This window comes from Podarcis muralis, chromosome 13 (assembly GCF_964188315.1).
Source record: "Podarcis muralis chromosome 13, rPodMur119.hap1.1, whole genome shotgun sequence".
NCBI lineage: Eukaryota > Metazoa > Chordata > Lepidosauria > Squamata > Lacertidae > Podarcis > Podarcis muralis.
This window is the reverse complement of record NC_135667.1, coordinates 42975128-42996990: the sequence shown is the minus strand read 5'-3', so window position 1 is coordinate 42996990 and position 21863 is coordinate 42975128.

Genomic DNA, 21863 nt, shown 5'->3' with positions numbered 1-21863 from the left:
ATAGGAAATGAAATCAGCCCTCGAAGACAAAACCTGTGAGGAAAAAAATTTCTAAGCCCCGGGTCACAATTTCCGCAAAAATCTGAAATTCTCCAATTCTCTGAAAAATGGTGCCAAACTGTTGCAAATTCTCCCCTGAAAGGTTTGGTTGTGGAAACAGAAGGCTTTTTATCATAGGAAATGTAATCAGCCCTCGACAACTTAACCTGTAAAAGAAAAAAATTCTAAGCCCCGGGGTCACAATTTCCGCAAAAATCAGAAATTCTCCAATTCTCTGAAAAATGGTGCCAAACTGTTGCAAATTCTCCCCTGAAAGGTTTTGCGGTGGAAACAGAAGGCTTTTTATCATAGGAAATGAAATCAGCCCTCGAAGACAAAACCTGAGGGGAAAAAATTTTCTAAGCCCCGGGGTCACAATTTCAGCAAAAATCTGAAATACTCCAATTCACTCAAAAATGGTGCCAAACTGTTGCAAATTCTCCCCTGAAAGGTTTGGCGGTGGAAACAGAAGGCTTTTTATCATAGGAAATGAAATCACCCCTCAACAACTTTACCTGTGAAAGAAAAAATTTCTAAGCCCCGGGGTCACAATTTCAGCAAAAATCTAAAATTCTCCAGTTCACTCAAAAATGGTCCGAAACTGTTGCAAATTCTCGCCTAAAAGGTTTGGCGGTGGAAACAGAAGGCTTTTTATCATAGGAAATGAAATCAGCCCTCGAAGACAAAACCTGTGAAAAAAAAATTTCTAAGCCCCGGGGTCACAATTTCAGCAAAAATCTGAAATTCTCCAGTTTACTCAAAAATGGTGCCAAACTGTTGCAAATTCTCCCCTGAAAGGTTTGGTTGTGGAAACAGAATCCTTTTTGTCATAGGAAATGAAATCAGCCCTCAAAGACAAAACCTGTGAAAAAAAAAAATTCTAAGCCCCGGGGTCACAATTTCATCAAAAATATGAAATTCTCCAGTTTACTCAAAAATGGTGCCAAACTGTTGCAAATTCTCCCCTGAAAGGTTTTGCGGTGGAAAAAGAAGGCTTTTTATCATAGTAAATGAAATCAGCCCTCGAAGACAAAACCTGTGGGGGGAAAATTTTCTAAGCCCCGGGGTCACAATTTCAGCAAAAATCTGAAATTCTCCACTTCTCTCAAAAATGGTGCCAAACTGTTGCAAATTCTCCCCTGAAAGGTTTGGTTGTGGAAACAGAAGCCTTTTTGTCATAGGAAATGAAATCAGCCCTCGAAGACAAAACATGTGAAAAAAAAAATTTCTAAGCCCCGGGGTCACAATTCAGCAAAAATCTGAAATACTCCAATTCACTCAAAAATGGTGGCACACTGTTCCAAATTCTCCCCGGAAAGGTTTGGCGGTGGAAACGGAAGGCTTTTTATCATAGGAAATGAAATCAGCCCTCGACAACTTAACCTGTGAAAGAAAAATTTTCTAAGCCCCGGGGTCACAATTTCAGCAAAAATCTGAAATTCTCCAATTCTCTCAAAAATGGTCCGAAACTGTTGCAAATTCTCGCCTAAAAGGTTTGGCGGTGGAAACAAAAGGCTTTTTATCATAGGAAATGAAATCAGCCCTCGAAGACAAAACCTGTGAAAAAAATTTTTCTAAGCCCCGGGGTCACAATTTCAGCAAAAATCTGAAATTCTCCAGTTTACTCAAAAGTGGTGCCAAACTGTTGCAAATTCTCCCCTGAAAGGTTTTGCGGTGGAAACAGAAGGCTTTTTATCATAGGAAATGAAATCAGCCCTCGAAGACAAAACCTGTGAGGAAAAAAATTTCTAAGCCCCGGGTCACAATTTCCGCAAAAATCTGAAATTCTCCAATTCTCTGAAAAATGGTGCCAAACTGTTGCAAATTCTCCCCTGAAAGGTTTGGTTGTGGAAACAGAAGGCTTTTTATCATAGGAAATGTAATCAGCCCTCGACAACTTAACCTGTAAAAGAAAAAAATTCTAAGCCCCGGGGTCACAATTTCCGCAAAAATCAGAAATTCTCCAATTCTCTGAAAAATGGTGCCAAACTGTTGCAAATTCTCCCCTGAAAGGTTTTGCGGTGGAAACAGAAGGCTTTTTATCATAGGAAATGAAATCAGCCCTCGAAGACAAAACCTGTGGGGAAAAAATTTTCTAAGCCCCGGGGTCACAATTTCAGCAAAAATCTGAAATACTCCAATTCACTCAAAAATGGTGCCAAACTGTTGCAAATTCTCCCCTGAAAGGTTTGGCGGTGGAAACAGAAGGCTTTTTATCATAGGAAATGAAATCACCCCTCAACAACTTTACCTGTGAAAGAAAAAATTTCTAAGCCCCGGGGTCACAATTTCAGCAAAAATCTAAAATTCTCCAGTTCACTCAAAAATGGTCCGAAACTGTTGCAAATTCTCGCCTAAAAGGTTTGGCGGTGGAAACAGAAGGCTTTTTATCATAGGAAATGAAATCAGCCCTCGAAGACAAAACCTGTGAAAAAAAAATTTCTAAGCCCCGGGGTCACAATTTCAGCAAAAATCTGAAATTCTCCAGTTTACTCAAAAATGGTGCCAAACTGTTGCAAATTCTCCCCTGAAAGGTTTGGTTGTGGAAACAGAATCCTTTTTGTCATAGGAAATGAAATCAGCCCTCAAAGACAAAACCTGTGAAAAAAAAAAATTCTAAGCCCCGGGGTCACAATTTCATCAAAAATATGAAATTCTCCAGTTTACTCAAAAATGGTGCCAAACTGTTGCAAATTCTCCCCTGAAAGGTTTTGCGGTGGAAAAAGAAGGCTTTTTATCATAGTAAATGAAATCAGCCCTCGAAGACAAAACCTGTGGGGGGAAAATTTTCTAAGCCCCGGGGTCACAATTTCAGCAAAAATCTGAAATTCTCCAATTCTCTCAAAAATGGTCCGAAAATGTTGCAAATTCTCGCCTAAAAGGTTTGGCGGTGGAAACAAAAGGCTTTTTATCATAGGAAATGAAATCAGCCCTCGAAGAAAAAACCTGTGGGGGAAAAATTTTGTAAGCCCAGGGGTCACAATTTCAGCAAAAATCTGAAATACTCCAATTCACTCAAAAATGGTGCCAAACTGTTGCAAATTCTCCCCTGAAAGGTTTGGCGGTGGAAACAGAAGGCTTTTTATCATAGGAAATGAAATCACCCCTCAACAACTTTACCTGTGAAAGAAAAAATTTCTAAGCCCCGGGGTCACAATTTCAGCAAAAATCTGAAATTCTCCAGTTCACTCAAAAATGGTCCGAAACTGTTGCAAATTCTCGCCTAAAAGGTTTGGCGGTGGAAACAGAAGGCTTTTTATCATAGGAAATGAAATCAGCCCTCGAAGACAAAACCTGTGAAAAAAAAATTTCTAAGCCTCGGGGTCACAATTTCAGCAAAAATCTGAAATTCTCCAGTTTACTCAAAAATGGTGCCAAACTGTTGCAAATTCTCCCCTGAAAGGTTTGGTTGTGGAAACAGAATCCTTTTTGTCATAGGAAATGAAATCAGCCCTCAAAGACAAAACCTGTGAAAAAAAAAATTCTAAGCCCCGGGGTCACAATTTCAGCAAAAATATGAAATTCTCCAGTTTACTCAAAAATGGTGCCAAACTGTTGCAAATTCTCCCCTGAAAGGTTCTGCGGTGGAAAAAGAAGGCTTTTTATCATAGGAAATCAAATCAGCCCTCGAAGACAAAACCTGTGGGGGGAAAATTTTCTAAGCCCCGGGGTCACAATTTCAGCAAAAATCTGAAATTCTCCACTTCTCTCAAAAATGGTGCCAAACTGTTGCAAATTCTCCCCTGAAAGGTTTGGTTGTGGAAACAGAAGCCTTTTTGTCATAGGAAATGAAATCAGCCCTCGAAGACAAAACCTGTGAAAAAAAAAATTTCTAAGCCCCGCGGTCACAATTTCAGCAAAAATCTGAAATACTCCACTTCACTCAAAAATGGTGGCACACAGTTCCAAATTCTCCCCGGAAAGGTTTGGCGGTGGAAACAGAAGGCTTTTTATCATAGGAAATGAAATCAGCCCTCGACAACTTAACCTGTGAAAGAAAAATTTTCTAAGCCCCGGGGTCACAATTTCAGCAAAAATCTGAAATTCTCCAATTCTCTCAAAAATGGTCCGAAACTGTTGCAAATTCTCGCCTAAAAGGTTTGGCGGCGGAAACAGAAGGCTTTTTATCATAGGAAATGAAATCAGCCCTCGAAGACAAAACCTGTGAAAAAAATTTTTCTAAGCCCCGGGGTCACAATTTCAGCAAAAATCTGAAATTCTCCAGTTTACTCAAAAGTGGTGCCAAACTGTTGCAAATTCTCCCCTGAAAGGTTTTGCGGTGGAAACAGAAGGCTTTTTATCATAGGAAATGAAATCAGCCCTCGAAGACAAAACCTGTGAGGAAAAAAATTTCTAAGCCCCGGGTCACAATTTCCGCAAAAATCTGAAATTCTCCAATTCTCTGAAAAATGGTGCCAAACTGTTGCAAATTCTCCCCTGAAAGGTTTGGTTGTGGAAACAGAAGGTTTTTTATCATAGGAAATGTAATCAGCCCTCGACAACTTAACCTGTAAAAGAAAAAATTTCTAAGCCCCGGGGTCACAATTTCCGCAAAAATCTGAAATTCTCCAATTCTCTGAAAAATGGTGCCAAACTGTTGCAAATTCTCCCCTGAAAGGTTTTGCGGTGGAAACAGAAGGCTTTTTATCATAGGAAATGAAATCAGCCCTCGAAGACAAAACCTGTGGGGAAAAAATTTTCTAAGCCCCGGGGTCACAATTTCAGCAAAAATCTGAAATACTCCAATTCACTCAAAAATGGTGCCAAACTGTTGCAAATTCTCCCCTGAAAGGTTTGGCGGTGGAAACAGAAGGCTTTTTATCATAGGAAATGAAATCACCCCTCAACAACTTTACCTGTGAAAGAAAAAATTTCTAAGCCCCGGGGTCACAATTTCAGCAAAAATCTAAAATTCTCCAGTTCACTCAAAAATGGTCCGAAACTGTTGCAAATTCTCGCCTAAAAGGTTTGGCGGTGGAAACAGAAGGCTTTTTATCATAGGAAATGAAATCAGCCCTCGAAGACAAAACCTGTGAAAAAAAAATTTCTAAGCCCCGGGGTCACAATTTCAGCAAAAATCTGAAATTCTCCAGTTTACTCAAAAATGGTGCCAAACTGTTGCAAATTCTCCCCTGAAAGGTTTGGTTGTGGAAACAGAATCCTTTTTGTCATAGGAAATGAAATCAGCCCTCAAAGACAAAACCTGTGAAAAAAAAAAATTCTAAGCCCCGGGGTCACAATTTCATCAAAAATATGAAATTCTCCAGTTTACTCAAAAATGGTGCCAAACTGTTGCAAATTCTCCCCTGAAAGGTTTTGCGGTGGAAAAAGAAGGCTTTTTATCATAGTAAATGAAATCAGCCCTCGAAGACAAAACCTGTGGGGGGAAAATTTTCTAAGCCCCGGGGTCACAATTTCAGCAAAAATCTGAAATTCTCCACTTCTCTCAAAAATGGTGCCAAACTGTTGCAAATTCTCCCCTGAAAGGTTTGGTTGTGGAAACAGAAGCCTTTTTGTCATAGGAAATGAAATCAGCCCTCGAAGACAAAACATGTGAAAAAAAAAATTTCTAAGCCCCAGGGTCACAATTTCAGCAAAAATCTGAAATACTCCAATTCACTCAAAAATGGTGGCACACTGTTCCAAATTCTCCCCGGAAAGGTTTGGCGGTGGAAACGGAAGGCTTTTTATCATAGGAAATGAAATCAGCCCTCGACAACTTAACCTGTGAAAGAAAAATTTTCTAAGCCCCGGGGTCACAATTTCAGCAAAAATCTGAAATTCTCCAATTCTCTCAAAAATGGTCCGAAACTGTTGCAAATTCTCGCCTAAAAGGTTTGGCGGTGGAAACAAAAGGCTTTTTATCATAGGAAATGAAATCAGCCCTCGAAGACAAAACCTGTGGGGGAAAATTTTTTTAAGCCCCGGGGTCACAATTTCAGCAAAAATCTGAAATACTCCAATTCACTCAAAAATGGTGCCAACCTGTTGCAAATTCTCCCCTGAAAGGTTTGGCGGTGGAAACAGAAGGCTTTTTATCATAGGAAATGAAATCACCCCTCAACAACTTTACCTGTGAAAGAAAAATTTTCTAAGCCCCGGGGTCACAATTTCAGCAAAAATCTGAAATTCTCCAATTCTCTCAAGAATGGTGCCAAACTGTTGCAAATTCTCCCCTGAAAGGTTTGGCAGTGGAAACAGAAGGCTTTTTATCATAGGAAATGAAGTCAGCCCTCGAAGACAAAACCTGTGGAAAAAAAAATTTCTAAGCCCCGGGGTCTCACTTTCAGCAAAAATCTGAAATACTCCAATTCACTCAAAAATGGTGCCACACTGTTCCAAATTCTCCCCTGAAAGGTTTGGCGGTGGAAACAGAAGGCTTTTTATCATAGGAAATGAAATCAGCCCTCGACAACTTAACCTGTGAAAGAAAAATTTTCTAAGCCCCGGGGTCACAATTTCAGGAAAAATCTGAAATTCTCCAATTCTCTCAAAAATGGTCCGAAAATGTTGCAAATTCTCGCCTAAAAGGTTTGGCGGTGGAAACAAAAGGCTTTTTATCATAGGAAATGAAATCAGCCCTCGAAGACAAAACCTGTGGGGGGAAAATTTTGTAAGCCCAGGGGTCACAATTTCAGCAAAAATCTGAAATACTCCAATTCACTCAAAAATGGTGCCAAACTGTTGCAAATTCTCCCCTGAAAGGTTTGGCGGTGGAAACAGAAGGCTTTTTATCATAGGAAATGAAATCACCCCTCAACAACTTTACCTGTGAAAGAAAAAATTTCTAAGCCCCGGGGTCACAATTTCAGCAAAAATCTGAAATTCTCCAGTTCACTCAAAAATGGTCCGAAACTGTTGCAAATTCTCGCCTAAAAGGTTTGGCGGTGGAAACAGAAGGCTTTTTATCATAGGAAATGAAAACAGCCCTCGAAGACAAAACCTGTGAAAAAAAAAATTCTAAGCCTCGGGGTCACAATTTCAGCAAAAATCTGAAATTCTCCAGTTTACTCAAAAATGGTGCCAAACTGTTGCAAATTCTCCCCTGAAAGGTTTTGCGGTGGAAACAGAAGGCTTTTTATCATAGGAAATGAAATCAGCCCTCGAAGACAAAACCTGTGGGGAAAAAATTTTCTAAGCCCCGGGGTCACAATTTCAGCAAAAATCTGAAATACTCCAATTCACTCAAAAATGGTGCCACACTGTTCCAAATTCTCCCCTGAAAGGTTTGGCGGTGGAAACAGAAGGCTTTTTATCATAGGAAATGAAATCAGCCCTCGACAACTTAACCTGTGAAAGAAAAATTTTCTAAGCCCCGGGGTCACAATTTCAGCAAAAATCTGAAATTCTCCAATTCTCTCAAGAATGGTGCCAAACTGTTGCAAATTCTCCCCTGAAAGGTTTGGCAGTGGAAACAGAAGGCTTTTTATCATAGGAAATGAAGTCAGCCCTCGAAGACAAAACCTGTGAAAAAAAAAATTTCTAAGCCCCGGGGTCACAATTTCAGCAAAAATCTGAAATACTCCAATTCACTCAAAAATGGTGCCACACTGTTCCAAATTCTCCCCTGAAAGGTTTGGCGGTGGAAACAGAAGGCTTTTTATCATAGGAAATGAAATCAGCCCTCGACAACTTAACCTGTGAAAGAAAAATTTTCTAAGCCCCGGGGTCACAATTTCAGCAAAAATCTGAAATTCTCCAATTCTCTCAAAAATGGTCCGAAAATGTTGCAAATTCTCGCCTAAAAGGTTTGGCGGTGGAAACAAAAGGCTTTTTATCATAGGAAATGAAATCAGCCCTCGAAGACAAAACCTGTGGGGGAAAAATTTTGTAAGCCCAGGGGTCACAATTTCAGCAAAAATCTGAAATACTCCAATTCACTCAAAAATGGTGCCAAACTGTTGCAAATTCTCCCCTGAAAGGTTTGGCGGTGGAAACAGAAGGCTTTTTATCATAGGAAATGAAATCACCCCTCAACAACTTTACCTGTGAAAGAAAAAATTTCTAAGCCCCGGGGTCACAATTTCAGCAAAAATCTGAAATTCTCCAGTTCACTCAAAAATGGTCCGAAACTGTTGCAAATTCTCGCCTAAAAGGTTTGGCGGTGGAAACAGAAGGCTTTTTATCATAGGAAATGAAATCAGCCCTCGAAGACAAAACCTGTGAAAAAAAAATTTCTAAGCCTCGGGGTCACAATTTCAGCAAAAATCTGAAATTCTCCAGTTTACTCAAAAATGGTGCCAAACTGTTGCAAATTCTCCCCTGAAAGGTTTTGCGGTGGAAACAGAAGGCTTTTTATCATAGGAAATGAAATCAGCCCTCGAAGACAAAACCTGTGGGGAAAAAATTTTCTAAGCCCCGGGGTCACAATTTCAGCAAAAATCTGAAATACTCCAATTCACTCAAAAATGGTGCCACACTGTTCCAAATTCTCCCCTGAAAGGTTTGGCGGTGGAAACAGAAGGCTTTTTATCATAGGAAATGAAATCAGCCCTCGACAACTTAACCTGTGAAAGAAAAATTTTCTAAGCCCCGGGGTCACAATTTCAGCAAAAATCTGAAATTCTCCAATTCTCTCAAAAATGGTCCGAAACTGTTGCAAATTCTCCCCTGAAAGGTTTGGCGGTGGAAACAGAAGGCTTTTTATCATAGGAAATGAAATCAGCCCTCGAAGACAAAACCTGTGAAAAAAAAAATTTCTAAGCCCCGGGGTCACAATTTCAGCAAAAATCTGAAATACTCCAATTCACTCAAAAATGGTGCCACACTGTTCCAAATTCTCCCCTGAAAGGTTTGGCGGTGGAAACAGAAGGCTTTTTATCATAGGAAATGAAATCAGCCCTCGACACCTTAACCTGTGAAAGAAAAATTTTCTAAGCCCCGGGGTCACAATTTCAGCAAAAATCTGAAATTCTCCAATTCTCTCAAAAATGGTCCGAAAATGTTGCAAATTCTCGCCTAAAAGGTTTGGCGGTGGAAACAAAAGGCTTTTTATCATAGGAAATGAAATCAGCCCTCGAAGACAAAAACTGTGGGGAAAAAATTTTGTAAGCCCAGGGGTCACAATTTCAGCAAAAATCTGAAATACTCCAATTCACTCAAAAATGGTGCCAAACTGTTGCTAATTCTCCCCTGAAAGGTTTGGCGGTGGAAACAGAAGGCTTTTTATCATAGGAAATGAAATCACCCCTCAACAACTTTACCTGTGAAAGAAAAAATTTCTAAGCCCCGGGGTCACAATTTCAGCAAAAATCTGAAATTCTCCAGTTCACTCAAAAATGGTCCGAAACTGTTGCAAATTCTCGCCTAAAAGGTTTGACGGTGGAAACAGAAGGCTTTTTATCATAGGAAATGAAATCAGCCCTCGAAGACAAAACCTGTGAAAAAAAAATTTCTAAGCCTCGGGGTCACAATTTCAGCAAAAATCTGAAATTCTCCAGTTTACTCAAAAGTGGTGCCCAACTGTTGCAAATTCTCCCCTGAAAGGTTTTGCGGTGGAAACAGAAGGCTTTTTATCATAGGAAATGAAATCAGCCCTCGAAGACAAAACCTGTGAGGAAAAAAATTTCTAAGCCCCGGGTCACAATTTCCGCAAAAATCTGAAATTCTCCAATTCTCTGAAAAATGGTGCCAAACTGTTGCAAATTCTCCCCTGAAAGGTTTGGTTGTGGAAACAGAAGGCTTTTTATCATAGGAAATGAAATCACCCCTCAACAACTTTACCTGTGAAAGAAAAAATTTCTAAGCCCCGGGGTCACAATTTCAGCAAAAATCTGAAATTCTCCAGTTTACTCAAAAATGGTGCCAAACTGTTGCAAATTCTCCCCTGAAAGGTTTGGTTGTGGAAACAGAATCCTTTTTGTCATAGGAAATGAAATCAGCCCTCAAAGACAAAACCTGTGAAAAAAAAAAATTCTAAGCCCCGGGGTCACAATTTCATCAAAAATCTGAAATTCTCCAGTTTACTCAAAAATGGTGCCAAACTGTTGCAAATTCTCCCCTGAAAGGTTTTGCGGTGGAAAAAGAAGGCTTTTTATCATAGTAAATGAAATCAGCCCTCGAAGACAAAACCTGTGGGGGGGAAATTTTCTAAGCCCCGGGGTCACAATTTCAGCAAAAATCTGAAATTCTCCACTTCTCTCAAAAATGGTGCCAAACTGTTGCAAATTCTCCCCTGAAAGGTTTGGTTGTGGAAACAGAAGGCTTTTTATCATAGGAAATGAAATCAGCCCTCGACAACTTAACCTGTGAAAGAAAAATTTTCTAAGCCCCGGGGTCACAATTTCAGCAAAAATCTGAAATTCTCCAATTCTCTCAAAAATGGTCCGAAACTGTTGCAAATTCTCGCCTAAAAGGTTTGGCGGTGGAAACAAAAGGCTTTTTATCATAGGAAATGAAATCAGCCCTCGAAGACAAAACCTGTGAAAAAAAAATTTCTAAGCCCCGCGGTCACAATTTCAGCAAAAATCTGAAATTCTCCAGTTTACTCAAAAATGGTGCCAAACTGTTGCAAATTCTCCCCTGAAAGGTTTGGTTGTGGAAACAGAATCCTTTTTGTCATAGGAAATGAAATCAGCCCTCAAAGACAAAACCCTTGAAAAAAAAAAATTCTAAGCCCCGGGGTCACAATTTCAGCAAAAATATGAAATTCTCCAGTTTACTCAAAAATGGTGCCAAACTGTTGCAAATTCTCCCCTGAAAGGTTTTGCGGTGGAAAAAGAAGGCTTTTTATCATAGGAAATGAAATCAGCCCTCGAAGACAAAACCTGTGGGGGGGAAATTTTCTAAGCCCCGGGGTCACAATTTCAGCAAAAATCTGAAATTCTCCACTTCTGTCAAAAATGGTGCCAAACTGTTGCAAATTCTCCCCTGAAAGGTTTGGTTGTGGAAACAGAAGCCTTTTTGTCATAGGAAATGAAATCAGCCCTCGAAGACAAAACCTGTGGGGAAAAAAATTTCTAAGCCCCGGGGTCACAATTTCAGCAAAAATCTGAAATTCTCCAGTTCACTCAAGAATGGTGCCACACTGTTCCAAATTCTCCCCGGAAAGGTTTGGCGGTGGAAACGGAAGGCTTTTTATCATAGGAAATGAAATCAGCCCTCGACAACTTAACCTGTGAAAGAAAAATTTTCTAAGCCCCGGGGTCACAATTTCAGCAAAAATCTGAAATTCTCCAATTCTCTCAAAAATGGTCCGAAACTGTTGCAAATTCTCGCCTAAAAGGTTTGGCGGTGGAAACAGAAGGCTTTTTATCATAGGAAATGAAATCAGCCCTCGAAGACAAAACCTGTGGGGAAAAATTTTTGTAAGCCCCGGGGTCACAATTTCAGCAAAAATCTGAAATTCTCCAATTCTCTGAAAAATGGTGCCAAACTGTTGCAAATTCTCCCCTGAAAGGTTTGGTTGTGGAAACAGAAGGCTTTTTATCATAGGAAATGAAATCAGCCCACGACAACTTAACCTGCAAAAGAAAAATTTTCTAAGCCCCGGGGTCACAATTTCAGCAAAAATCTGAAATTCTCCAATTCTCTCAAAAATGGTCCGTAACTGTTGCAAATTCTCGCCTAAAAGGTTTGGCGGTGGAAACAGAAGGCTTTTTATCATAGGAAATGAAATCAGCCCTCGAAGACAAAACCTGTGAAAAAAAAAATTTCTAAGCCCCGGGGTCACAATTTCAGCAAAAATCTGAAATTCTCCAGTTTACTCAAAAATGGTGCCAAACTGTTGCAAATTCTCCCCTGAAAGGTTTTGCGGTGGAAACAGAAGGCATTTTATCATAGGAAATGAAATCAGGTCTCGAAGACAAAACCTGTGGGAAAAAAAATTTCTAAGCCCCGGGGTCACAATTTCAGCAAAAATCTGAAATTCTCCAGTTTACTCAAAAATGGTGCCAAACTGTTGCAAATTCTCCCCTGAAAAGTTTTGCGGTGGAAACAGAAGGCTTTTTATCATAGGAAATGAAATCAGCCCTCGAAGACAAAACCGGTGGGGGGGGAATTTTCTAAGCCCCGGGGTCACAATTTCAGCAAAAATCTGAAATTCTCCAATTCTCTCAAAAATGGTCCGTAACTGTTGCAAATTCTCGCCTAAAAGGTTTGGCGGTGGAAACAGAAGGCTTTTTATCATAGGAAATGAAATCAGCCCTCGAAGACAAAACCTGTGAAAAAAAAATTTTCTAAGCCCCGGGGTCACAATTTCAGCAAAAATCTGAAATTCTCCAGTTTACTCAAAAATGGTGCCAAACTGTTGCAAATTCTCCCCTGAAAGGTTTTGCGGTGGAAACAGAAGGCTTTTTATCATAGGAAATGAAATCAGCCCTCGAAGACAAAACCTGTGGAAAAAAAAATTTCTAAGCCCCGGGGTCACAATTTCAGCAAAAATCTGAAATTCTCCAGTTTACTCAAAAATGGTGCCAAACTGTTGCAAATTCTCCCCTGAAAGGTTTTGCGGTGGAAACAGAAGGCTTTTTATCATAGGAAATGAAATCAGCCCTCGAAGACAAAACCTGTGGGGAAAAAATTTTCTAAGCCCCGGGGTCACAATTTCAGCAAAAATCTGAAATTCTCCAATTCTCTCAAGAATGGTGCCAAACTGTTGCAAATTCTCCCCTGAAAGGTTTGGTTGTGGAAACAGAAGCCTTTTTGTCATAGGAAATGAAATCAGCCCTCGAAGACAAAACCTGTGAAAAAAAAAATTTCTAAGCCCCGGGGTCACAATTTCAGCAAAAATCTGAAATACTCCAATTCACTCAAAAATGGTGCCACACTGTTCCAAATTCTCCCCTGAAAGGTTTGGCGGTGGAAACAGAAGGCTTTTTATCATAGGAAATGAAATCAGCCCTCGACAACTTAACCTGTGAAAGAAAAATTTTCTAAGCCCCGGGGTCACAATTTCAGCAAAAATCTGAAATTCTCCAATTCTCTCAAAAATGGTCCGAAACTGTTGCAAATTCTCGCCTAAAAGGTTTGGCGGTGGAAACAAAAGGCTTTTTATCATAGGAAATGAAATCAGCCCTCGAAGACAAAACCTGTGGGGGAAAAATTTTGTAAGCCCCGGGGTCACAATTTCAGGAAAAATCTGAAATACTCCAATTCACTCAAAAATGGTGCCAAACTGTTGCAAATTCTCCCCTGAAAGGTTTGGTTGTGGAAACAGAAGCCTTTTTGTCATAGGAAATGAAATCAGCCCTCGAAGACAAAACCTGTGAAAAAAAAAATTTCTAAGCCCCGGGGTCACAATTTCAGCAAAAATCTGAAATACTCCAATTCACTCAAAAATGGTGCCACACTGTTCCAAATTCTCCCCTGAAAGGTTTGGCGGTGGAAACAGAAGGCTTTTTATCATAGGAAATGAAATCAGCCCTCGACAACTTAACCTGTAAAAGATATATTTTCTAAGCCCCGGGGTCACAATTTCAGCAAAAATCTGAAATTCTCCAATTCTCTCAAAAATGGTGCCAAACTGTTGCAAATTCTCGCCTAAAAGGTTTGGCGGTGGAAACAAAAGGCTTTTTATCATAGGAAATGAAATCAGCCCTCGAAGACAAAACCTGTTGGGGGGAAATTTTGTAAGCCCCGGGGTCACAATTTCAGCAAAAATCTGAAATACTCCAATTCACTCAAAAATGGTGCCAAACTGTTGCAAATTCTCCCCTGAAAGGTTTGGCGGTGGAAACAGAAGGCTTGTTATCATAGGAAATGAAATCACCCCTCAACAATTTACCTGTGAAAGAAAAAATTTCTAAGCCCCGGGGTCACAATTTCAGCAAAAATCTGAAATTCTCCAATTCTCTCAAAAATGGTCCGTAACTGTTGCAAATTCTCGCCTAAAAGGTTTGGCGGTGGAAACAGAAGGCTTTTTATCATAGGAAATGAAATCAGCCCTCGAAGACAAAACCTGTGAAAAAAAAATTTTCTAAGCCCCGGGGTCACAATTTCAGCAAAAATCTGAAATTCTCCAGTTTACTCAAAAATGGTGCCAAACTGTTGCAAATTCTCCCCTGAAAGGTTTTGCGGTGGAAACAGAAGGCTTTTTATCATAGGAAATGAAATCAGCCCTCGAAGACAAAACCTGTGGGAAAAAAAATTTCTAAGACCCGGGGTCACAATTTCAGCAAAAATCTGAAATTCTCCAGTTGACTCAAAAATGGTGCCAAACTGTTGCAAATTCTCCCCTGAAAGGTTTTGCGGTGGAAACAGAAGGCTTTTTATCATAGGAAATGAAATCAGCCCTCGAAGACAAAACCTGTGGGGAAAAAATTTTCTAAGCCCCGGGGTCACAATTTCAGCAAAAATCTGAAATTCTCCAATTCTCTCAAGAATGGTGCCAAACTGTTGCAAATTCTCCCCTGAAAGGTTTGGCGGTGGAAACAGAAGGCTTTTTATCATAGGAAATGAAATCAGCCCTCGACAACTTAACCTGTGAAAGAAAAATTTTCTAAGCCCCGGGGTCACAATTTCAGCAAAAATCTGAAATTCTCCAATTCTCTCAAAAATGGTCCGAAACTGTTGCAAATTCTCGCCTAAAAGGTTTGGCGGTGGAAACAAAAGGCTTTTTATCATAGGAAATGAAATCAGCCCTCGAAGACAAAACCTGTGGGGGGAAAATTTTGTAAGCCCCGGGGTCACAATTTCAGGAAAAATCTGAAATACTCCAATTCACTCAAAAATGGTGCCAAACTGTTGCAAATTCTCCCCTGAAAGGTTTGGTTGTGGAAACAGAAGCCTTTTTGTAATAGAAATGAAATCAGCCCTCGAAGACAAAACCTGTGAAAAAAAAAAATTCTAAGCCCCGGGGTCACAATTTCAGCAAAAATCTGAAATACTCCAATTCACTCAAAAATGTTTCCACACTGTTCCAAATTCTCCCCTGAAAGGTTTGGCGGTGGAAACAGAAGGCTTTTTATCATAGGAAATGAAATCAGCCCTCGAAGACAAAACCTGTGAAAAAAAAATTTTCTAAGCCCCGGGGTCACAATTTCAGCAAAAATCTGAAATTCTCCAGTTTACTCAAAAATGGTGCCAAACTGTTACAAATTCTCCCCTGAAAGGTTTTGCGGTGGAAACAGAAGGCTTTTTATCATAGGAAATGAAATCAGCCCTCGAAGACAAAACCTGTGGGAAAAAAAATTTCTAAGACCCGGGGTCACAATTTCAGCAAAAATCTGAAATTCTCCAGTTGACTCAAAAATGGTGCCAAACTGTTGCAAATTCTCCCCTGAAAGGTTTTGCGGTGGAAACAGAAGGCTTTTTATCATAGGAAATGAAATCAGCCCTCGAAGACAAAACCTGTGGGGAAAAAATTTTCTAAGCCCCGGGGTCACAATTTCAGCAAAAATCTGAAATTCTCCAATTCTCTCAAGAATGGTGCCAAACTGTTGCAAATTCTCCCCTGAAAGGTTTGGCGGTGGAAACAGAAGGCTTTTTATCATAGGAAATGAAATCAGCCCTCGACAACTTAACCTGTGAAAGAAAAATTTTCTAAGCCCCGGGGTCACAATTTCAGCAAAAATCTGAAATTCTCCAATTCTCTCAAAAATGGTCCGAAACTGTTGCAAATTCTCGCCTAAAAGGTTTGGCGGTGGAAACAAAAGGCTTTTTATCATAGGAAATGAAATCAGCCCTCGAAGACAAAACCTGTGGGGGGAAAATTTTGTAAGCCCCGGGGTCACAATTTCAGCAAAAATCTGAAATAATCCAATTCACTCAAAAATGGTGCCAAACTGTTGCAAATTCTCCCCTGAAAGGTTTGGTTGTGGAAACAGAAGCCTTTTTGTCATAGGAAATGAAATCAGCCCTCGAAGACAAAACCTGTGAAAAAAAAAATTTCTAAGCCCCGGGGTCACAATTTCAGCAAAAATCTGAAATACTCCAATTCACTCAAAAATGTTTCCACACTGTTCCAAATTCTCCCCTGAAAGGTTTGGCGGTGGAAACAGAAGGCTTTTTATCATAGGAAATGAAATCAGCCCTCGACAACTTAACCTGTGAAAGATATATTTTCTAAGCCCCGGGGTCACAATTTCAGCAAAAATCTGAAATTCTCCAATTCTCTCAAAAATAGTCCGAAACTGTTGCAAATTCTCGCCTAAAAGGTTTGGCGGTGGAAACAAAAGGCTTTTTATCATAGGAAATGAAATCAGCCCTCGAAGACAAAACCTGTGGGGGGAAAATTTTGTAAGCCCCGGGGTCACAATTTCAGCAAAAATCTGAAATACTCCAATTCACTCAAAAATGGTGCCAAACTGTTGCAAATTCTCCCCTGAAAGGTTTGGCGGTGGAAACAGAAGGCTTGTTATCATAGGAAATGAAATCACCCCTCAACAATTTACCTGTGAAAGAAAAAATTTCTAAGCCCCGGGGTCACAATTTCAGCAAAAATCTGAAATTCTCCAATTCTCTCAAAAATGGTCCGTAACTGTTGCAAATTCTCGCCTAAAAGGTTTGGCGGTGGAAACAGAAGGCTTTTTATCATAGGAAATGAAATCAGCCCTCGAAGACAAAACCTGTGAAAAAAAAATTTTCTAAGCCCCGGGGTCACAATTTCAGCAAAAATCTGAAATTCTCCAGTTTACTCAAAAATGGTGCCAAACTGTTGCAAATTCTCCCCTGAAAGGTTTTGCGGTGGAAACAGAAGGCTTTTTATCATAGGAAATGAAATCAGCCCTCGAAGACAAAACCTGTGGGGAAAAAAATTTCTAAGACCCGGGGTCACAATTTCTGCAAAAATCTGAAATTCTCCAGTTTACTCAAAAATGGTGCCAAACTGTTGCAAATTCTCCCCTGAAAGGTTTTGCGGTGGAAACAGAAGGCTTTTTCTCATAGGAAATGAAATCAGCCCTCGAAGACAAAACCTGTGGGGAAAAAATTTTCTAAGCCCCGGGGTCACAATTTCAGCAAAAATCTGAAATTCTCCAATTCTCTCAAGAATGGTGCCAAACTGTTGCAAATTCTCCCCTGAAAGGTTTGGCGGTGGAAACAGAAGGCTTTTTATCATAGGAAATGAAATCAGCCCTCGAAGTCAAAACCTGTGAAAAAAAAATTTTCTAAGCCCCGGGGTCACAATTTCAGCAAAAATCTGAAATTCTCCAGTTTACTCAAAAATGGTGCCAAACTGTTGCAAATTCTCCCCTGAAAGGTTTGGTTGTGGAAACAGAAGGCTTTTTATCACAGGAAATGAAATCAGCCCTCGAAGACAAAACCTGTGGGGGAAAAAATTTCTAAGCCCCGGGGTCACAATTTCAGCAAAAATCTGAAATTCTCCAATTCTCTCAAGAATGGTGCCAAACTGTTGCAAATTATCCCCGGAAAGGTTTGGCGGTGGAAACAGAAGGCTTTTTATCATAGGAAATGAAATCAGCCCTTGACAACTTAACCTGTGAAAGAAAAATTTTCTAAGCCCCGGGGTCACAATTTCAGCAAAAATCTGAAATTCTCCAATTCTCTCAAAAATGGTCCGAAACTGTTGCAAATTCTCGCCTAAAAGTTTTGGCGGTGGAAACAGAAGGCTTTTTATCATAGGAAATGAAATCAGCCCTCGAAGACAAAACCTCTGAAAAAAATTTTTCTAAGCCCCGGGGTCACAAATTCAGCAAAAATCTGAAATTCTCCAGTTTATTCAAAAGTGGTGCCAAACTGTTGCAAATTCTCCCCTGAAAGGTTTTGCGGTGGAAACAGGAGGCTTTTTATCATAGGAAATGAAATCAGCCCTCGAAGACAAAACCTGTGAGGAAAAAAATTTCTAAGCCCCCGGGTCACAATTTCCGCAAAAATCTGAAATTCTCCAATTCTCTGAAAAATGGTTCCAAACTGTTGCAAATTCTCCCCTGAAAGGTTTGGTTGTGGAAACAGAAGCCTTTTTGTCATAGGAAATGAAATCAGCCCTCGAAGACAAAACCTGTGAAAAAAAATATTTCTAAGCCCCGGAGTCACAATTTCAGCAAAAATCTGAAATTCTCCAATTCTCTGAAAAATGGTCCGTAACTGTTGCAAATTCTCGCCTAAAAGGTTTGGCGGTGGAAACAGAAGGCTTTTTATCATAGGAAATGAAATCAGCCCTCAAAGACAAAACCTGTGAAAAAAAAAAATTTCTAAGCCCCGGGGTCACAATTTCAGCAAAAATCTGAAATTCTCCAGTTTACTCAAAAATGGTGCCAAACTGTTGCAAATTCTCCCCTGAAAGGTTTTGCGGTGGAAACAGAAGGCTTTTTATCATAGGAAATGAAATCAGCCCTCGAAGACAAAACCTGTGGGGAAAAAATTTTCTAAGCCCCGGGGTCACAATTTCAGCAAAAATCTGAAATGCTCCAATTCTCTCAAGAATGGTGCCAAACTGTTGCAAATTCTCCCCTGAAAGGTTTTGCGGTGGAAACAGAAGGCTTTTTATCATAGGAAATGAAATCAGCCCTCGAAGACAAAACCTGTGAAAGAAAAAATTTCTAAGCCCCGGGGTCACAATTTCAGCAAAAATCTGAAATTCTCCAGTTCACTCAAAAATGGTGCCACACTGTTCCAAATTCTCCCCTGAAAGGTTTGGCGGTGGAAACAGAAGGCTTTTTATCATAGGAAATGAAATCAGCCCTCGACAACTTAACCTGTGAAAGAAAAATTTTCTAAGCCCCGGGGTCACAATTTCAGCAAAAATCTGAAATTCTCCAATTCGCTCAAAAATGGTCAGAAACTGTTGCAAATTCTCGCCTAAAAGGTTTGGCGGTGGAAACAAAAGGCTTTTTATCATAGGAAATGAAATCAGCCCTCGAAGACAAAACCTGTGAAAAAAAAATTTTCTAAGCCCCGGGGTCACAATTTCAGCAAAAATCTGAAATAATCCAATTCACTCAAAAATGGTGCCAAACTGTTGCAAATTCTCCCCTGAAAGGTTTGGTTGTGGAAACAGAAGCCTTTTTGTCATAGGAAATGAAATCAGCCCTCGAAGACAAAACCTGTGAAAAAAAAAATTTCTAAGCCCCGGGGTCACAATTTCAGCAAAAATCTGAAATACTCCAATTCACTCAAAAATGTTTCCACACTGTTCCAAATTCTCCCCTGAAAGGTTTGGCGGTGGAAACAGAAGGCTTTTTATCATAGGAAATGAAATCAGCCCTCGAAGACAAAACCTGTGGGGGGAAAATTTTGTAAGCCCCGGGGTCACAATTTCAGCAAAAATCTGAAATACTCCAATTCACTCAAAAATAGTCCGAAACTGTTGCAAATTCTCGCCTAAAAGGTTTGGCGGTGGAAACAAAAGGCTTTTTATCATAGGAAATGAAATCAGCCCTCGAAGACAAAACCTGTGGGGGGAAAATTTTGTAAGCCCCGGGGTCACAATTTCAGCAAAAATCTGAAATACTCCAATTCACTCAAAAATGGTGCCAAACTGTTGCAAATTCTCCCCTGAAAGGTTTGGCGGTGGAAACAGAAGGCTTGTTATCATAGGAAATGAAATCACCCCTCAACAATTTACCTGTGAAAGAAAAAATTTCTAAGCCCCGGGGTCACAATTTCAGCAAAAATCTGAAATTCTCCAATTCTCTCAAAAATGGTCCGTAACTGTTGCAAATTCTCGCCTAAAAGGTTTGGCGGTGGAAACAGAAGGCTTTTTATCATAGGAAATGAAATCAGCCCTCGAAGACAAAACCTGTGAAAAAAAAATTTTCTAAGCCCCGGGGTCACAATTTCAGCAAAAATCTGAAATTCTCCAGTTTACTCAAAAATGGTGCCAAACTGTTGCAAATTCTCCCCTGAAAGGTTTTGCGGTGGAAACAGAAGGCTTTTTATCATAGGAAATGAAATCAGCCCTCGAAGACAAAACCTGTGGGGAGAAAAATTTCTAAGACCCGGGGTCACAATTTCTGCAAAAATCTGAAATTCTCCAGTTTACTCAAAAATGGTGCCAAACTGTTGCAAATTCTCCCCTGAAAGGTTTTGCGGTGGAAACAGAAGGCTTTTTCTCATAGGAAATGAAATCAGCCCTCGAAGACAAAACCTGTGGGGAAAAAATTTTCTAAGCCCCGGGGTCACAATTTCAGCAAAAATCTGAAATTCTCCAATTCTCTCAAGAATGGTGCCAAACTGTTGCAAATTCTCCCCTGAAAGGTTTGGCGGTGGAAACAGAAGGCTTTTTATCATAGGAAATGAAATCAGCCCTCGAAGTCAAAACCTGTGAAAAAAAAATTTTCTAAGCCCCGGGGTCACAATTTCAGCAAAAATCTGAAATTCTCCAGTTTACTCAAAAATGGTGCCAAACTGTTGCAAATTCTCCCCTGAAAGGTTTGGTTGTGGAAACAGAAGGCTTTTTATCACAGGAAATGAAATCAGCCCTCGAAGACAAAACCTGTGGGGAAAAAATTTTCTAAGCCCCGGGGTCACAATTTCAGCAAAAATCTGAAATTCTCCAATTCTCTCAAGAATGGTGCCAAACTGTTGCAAATTCTCCCCGGAAAGGTTTGGCGGTGGAAACAGAAGGCTTTTTATCATAGGAAATGAAATCAGCCCTCGAAGACAAAACCTGTGGGGGGAAAATTTTGTAAGCCCCGGGGTCACAATTTCAGCAAAAATCTGAAATACTCCAATTCACTCAAAAATGGTGCCAAACTGTTGCAAATTCTCCCCTGAAAGGTTTGGCGGTGGAAACAGAAGGCTTTTTATCATAGGAAATGAAATCACCCCTCAACAACTTTACCTGTGAAAGAAAAAATTTCTAAGCCCCGGGGTCACAATTTCAGCAAAAATCTGAAATTCTCCAATTCTCTCAAAAATGGTCCGTAACTGTTGCAAATTCTCGCCTAAAAGGTTTGGCGGTGGAAACAGAAGGCTTTTTATCATAGGAAATGAAATCAGCCCTCGAAGACAAAACCTGTGAAAAAAAAAATTTCTAAGCCCCAGGGTCACAATTTCAGCAAAAATCTGAAATTCTCCAGTTTACTCAAAAATGGTGCCAAACTGTTGCAAATTCTCCCCTGAAAGGTTTTGCGGTGGAAACAGAAGGCTTTTTATCATAGGAAATGAAATCAGCCCTCGAAGACAAAACCTTTGGGAAAAAAAATTTCTAAGCCCCGGGGTCACAATTTCAGCAAAAATCTGAAATTCTCCAGTTTACTCAAAAATGGTGCCAAACTGTTGCAAATTCTCCCCTGAAAGGTTTTGCGGTGGAAACAGAAGGCTTTTTATCATAGGAAATGAAATCAGCCCTCGAAGACAAAACCTGTGGGGAAAAAATATTCTAAGCCCCGGGGTCACAATTTCAGCAAAAATCTGAAATTCTCCAATTCTCTCAAGAATGGTGCCAAACTGTTGCAAATTCTCCCCTGAAAGGTTTGGCGGTGGAAACAGAAGGCTTTTTATCATAGGAAATGAAATCAGCCCTCGAAGACAAAACCTCTGAAAAAAAATTTTCTAAGCCCCGGGGTCACAATTTCAGCAAAAATCTGAAATTCTCCAGTTTACTCAAAAGTGGTGCCAAACTGTTGCAAATTCTCCCCTGAAAGGTTTTGCGGTGGAAACAGAAGGCTTTTTATCATAGGAAATGAAATCAGCCCTCGAAGACAAAACCTGTGAGGAAAAAAATTTCTAAGCCCCCGGGTCACAATTTCCGCAAAAATCTGAAATTCTCCAATTCTCTGAAAAATGGTGCCAAACTGTTGCAAATTCTCCCCTGAAAGGTTTGGTTGTGGAAACAGAAGCCTTTTTGTCATAGGAAATGAAATCAGCCCTCGAAGACAAAACCTTTGGGAAAAAAAATTTCTAAGCCCCGGGGTCACAATTTCAGCAAAAATCTGAAATTCTCCAGTTTACTCAAAAATGGTGCCAAACTGTTGCAAATTCTC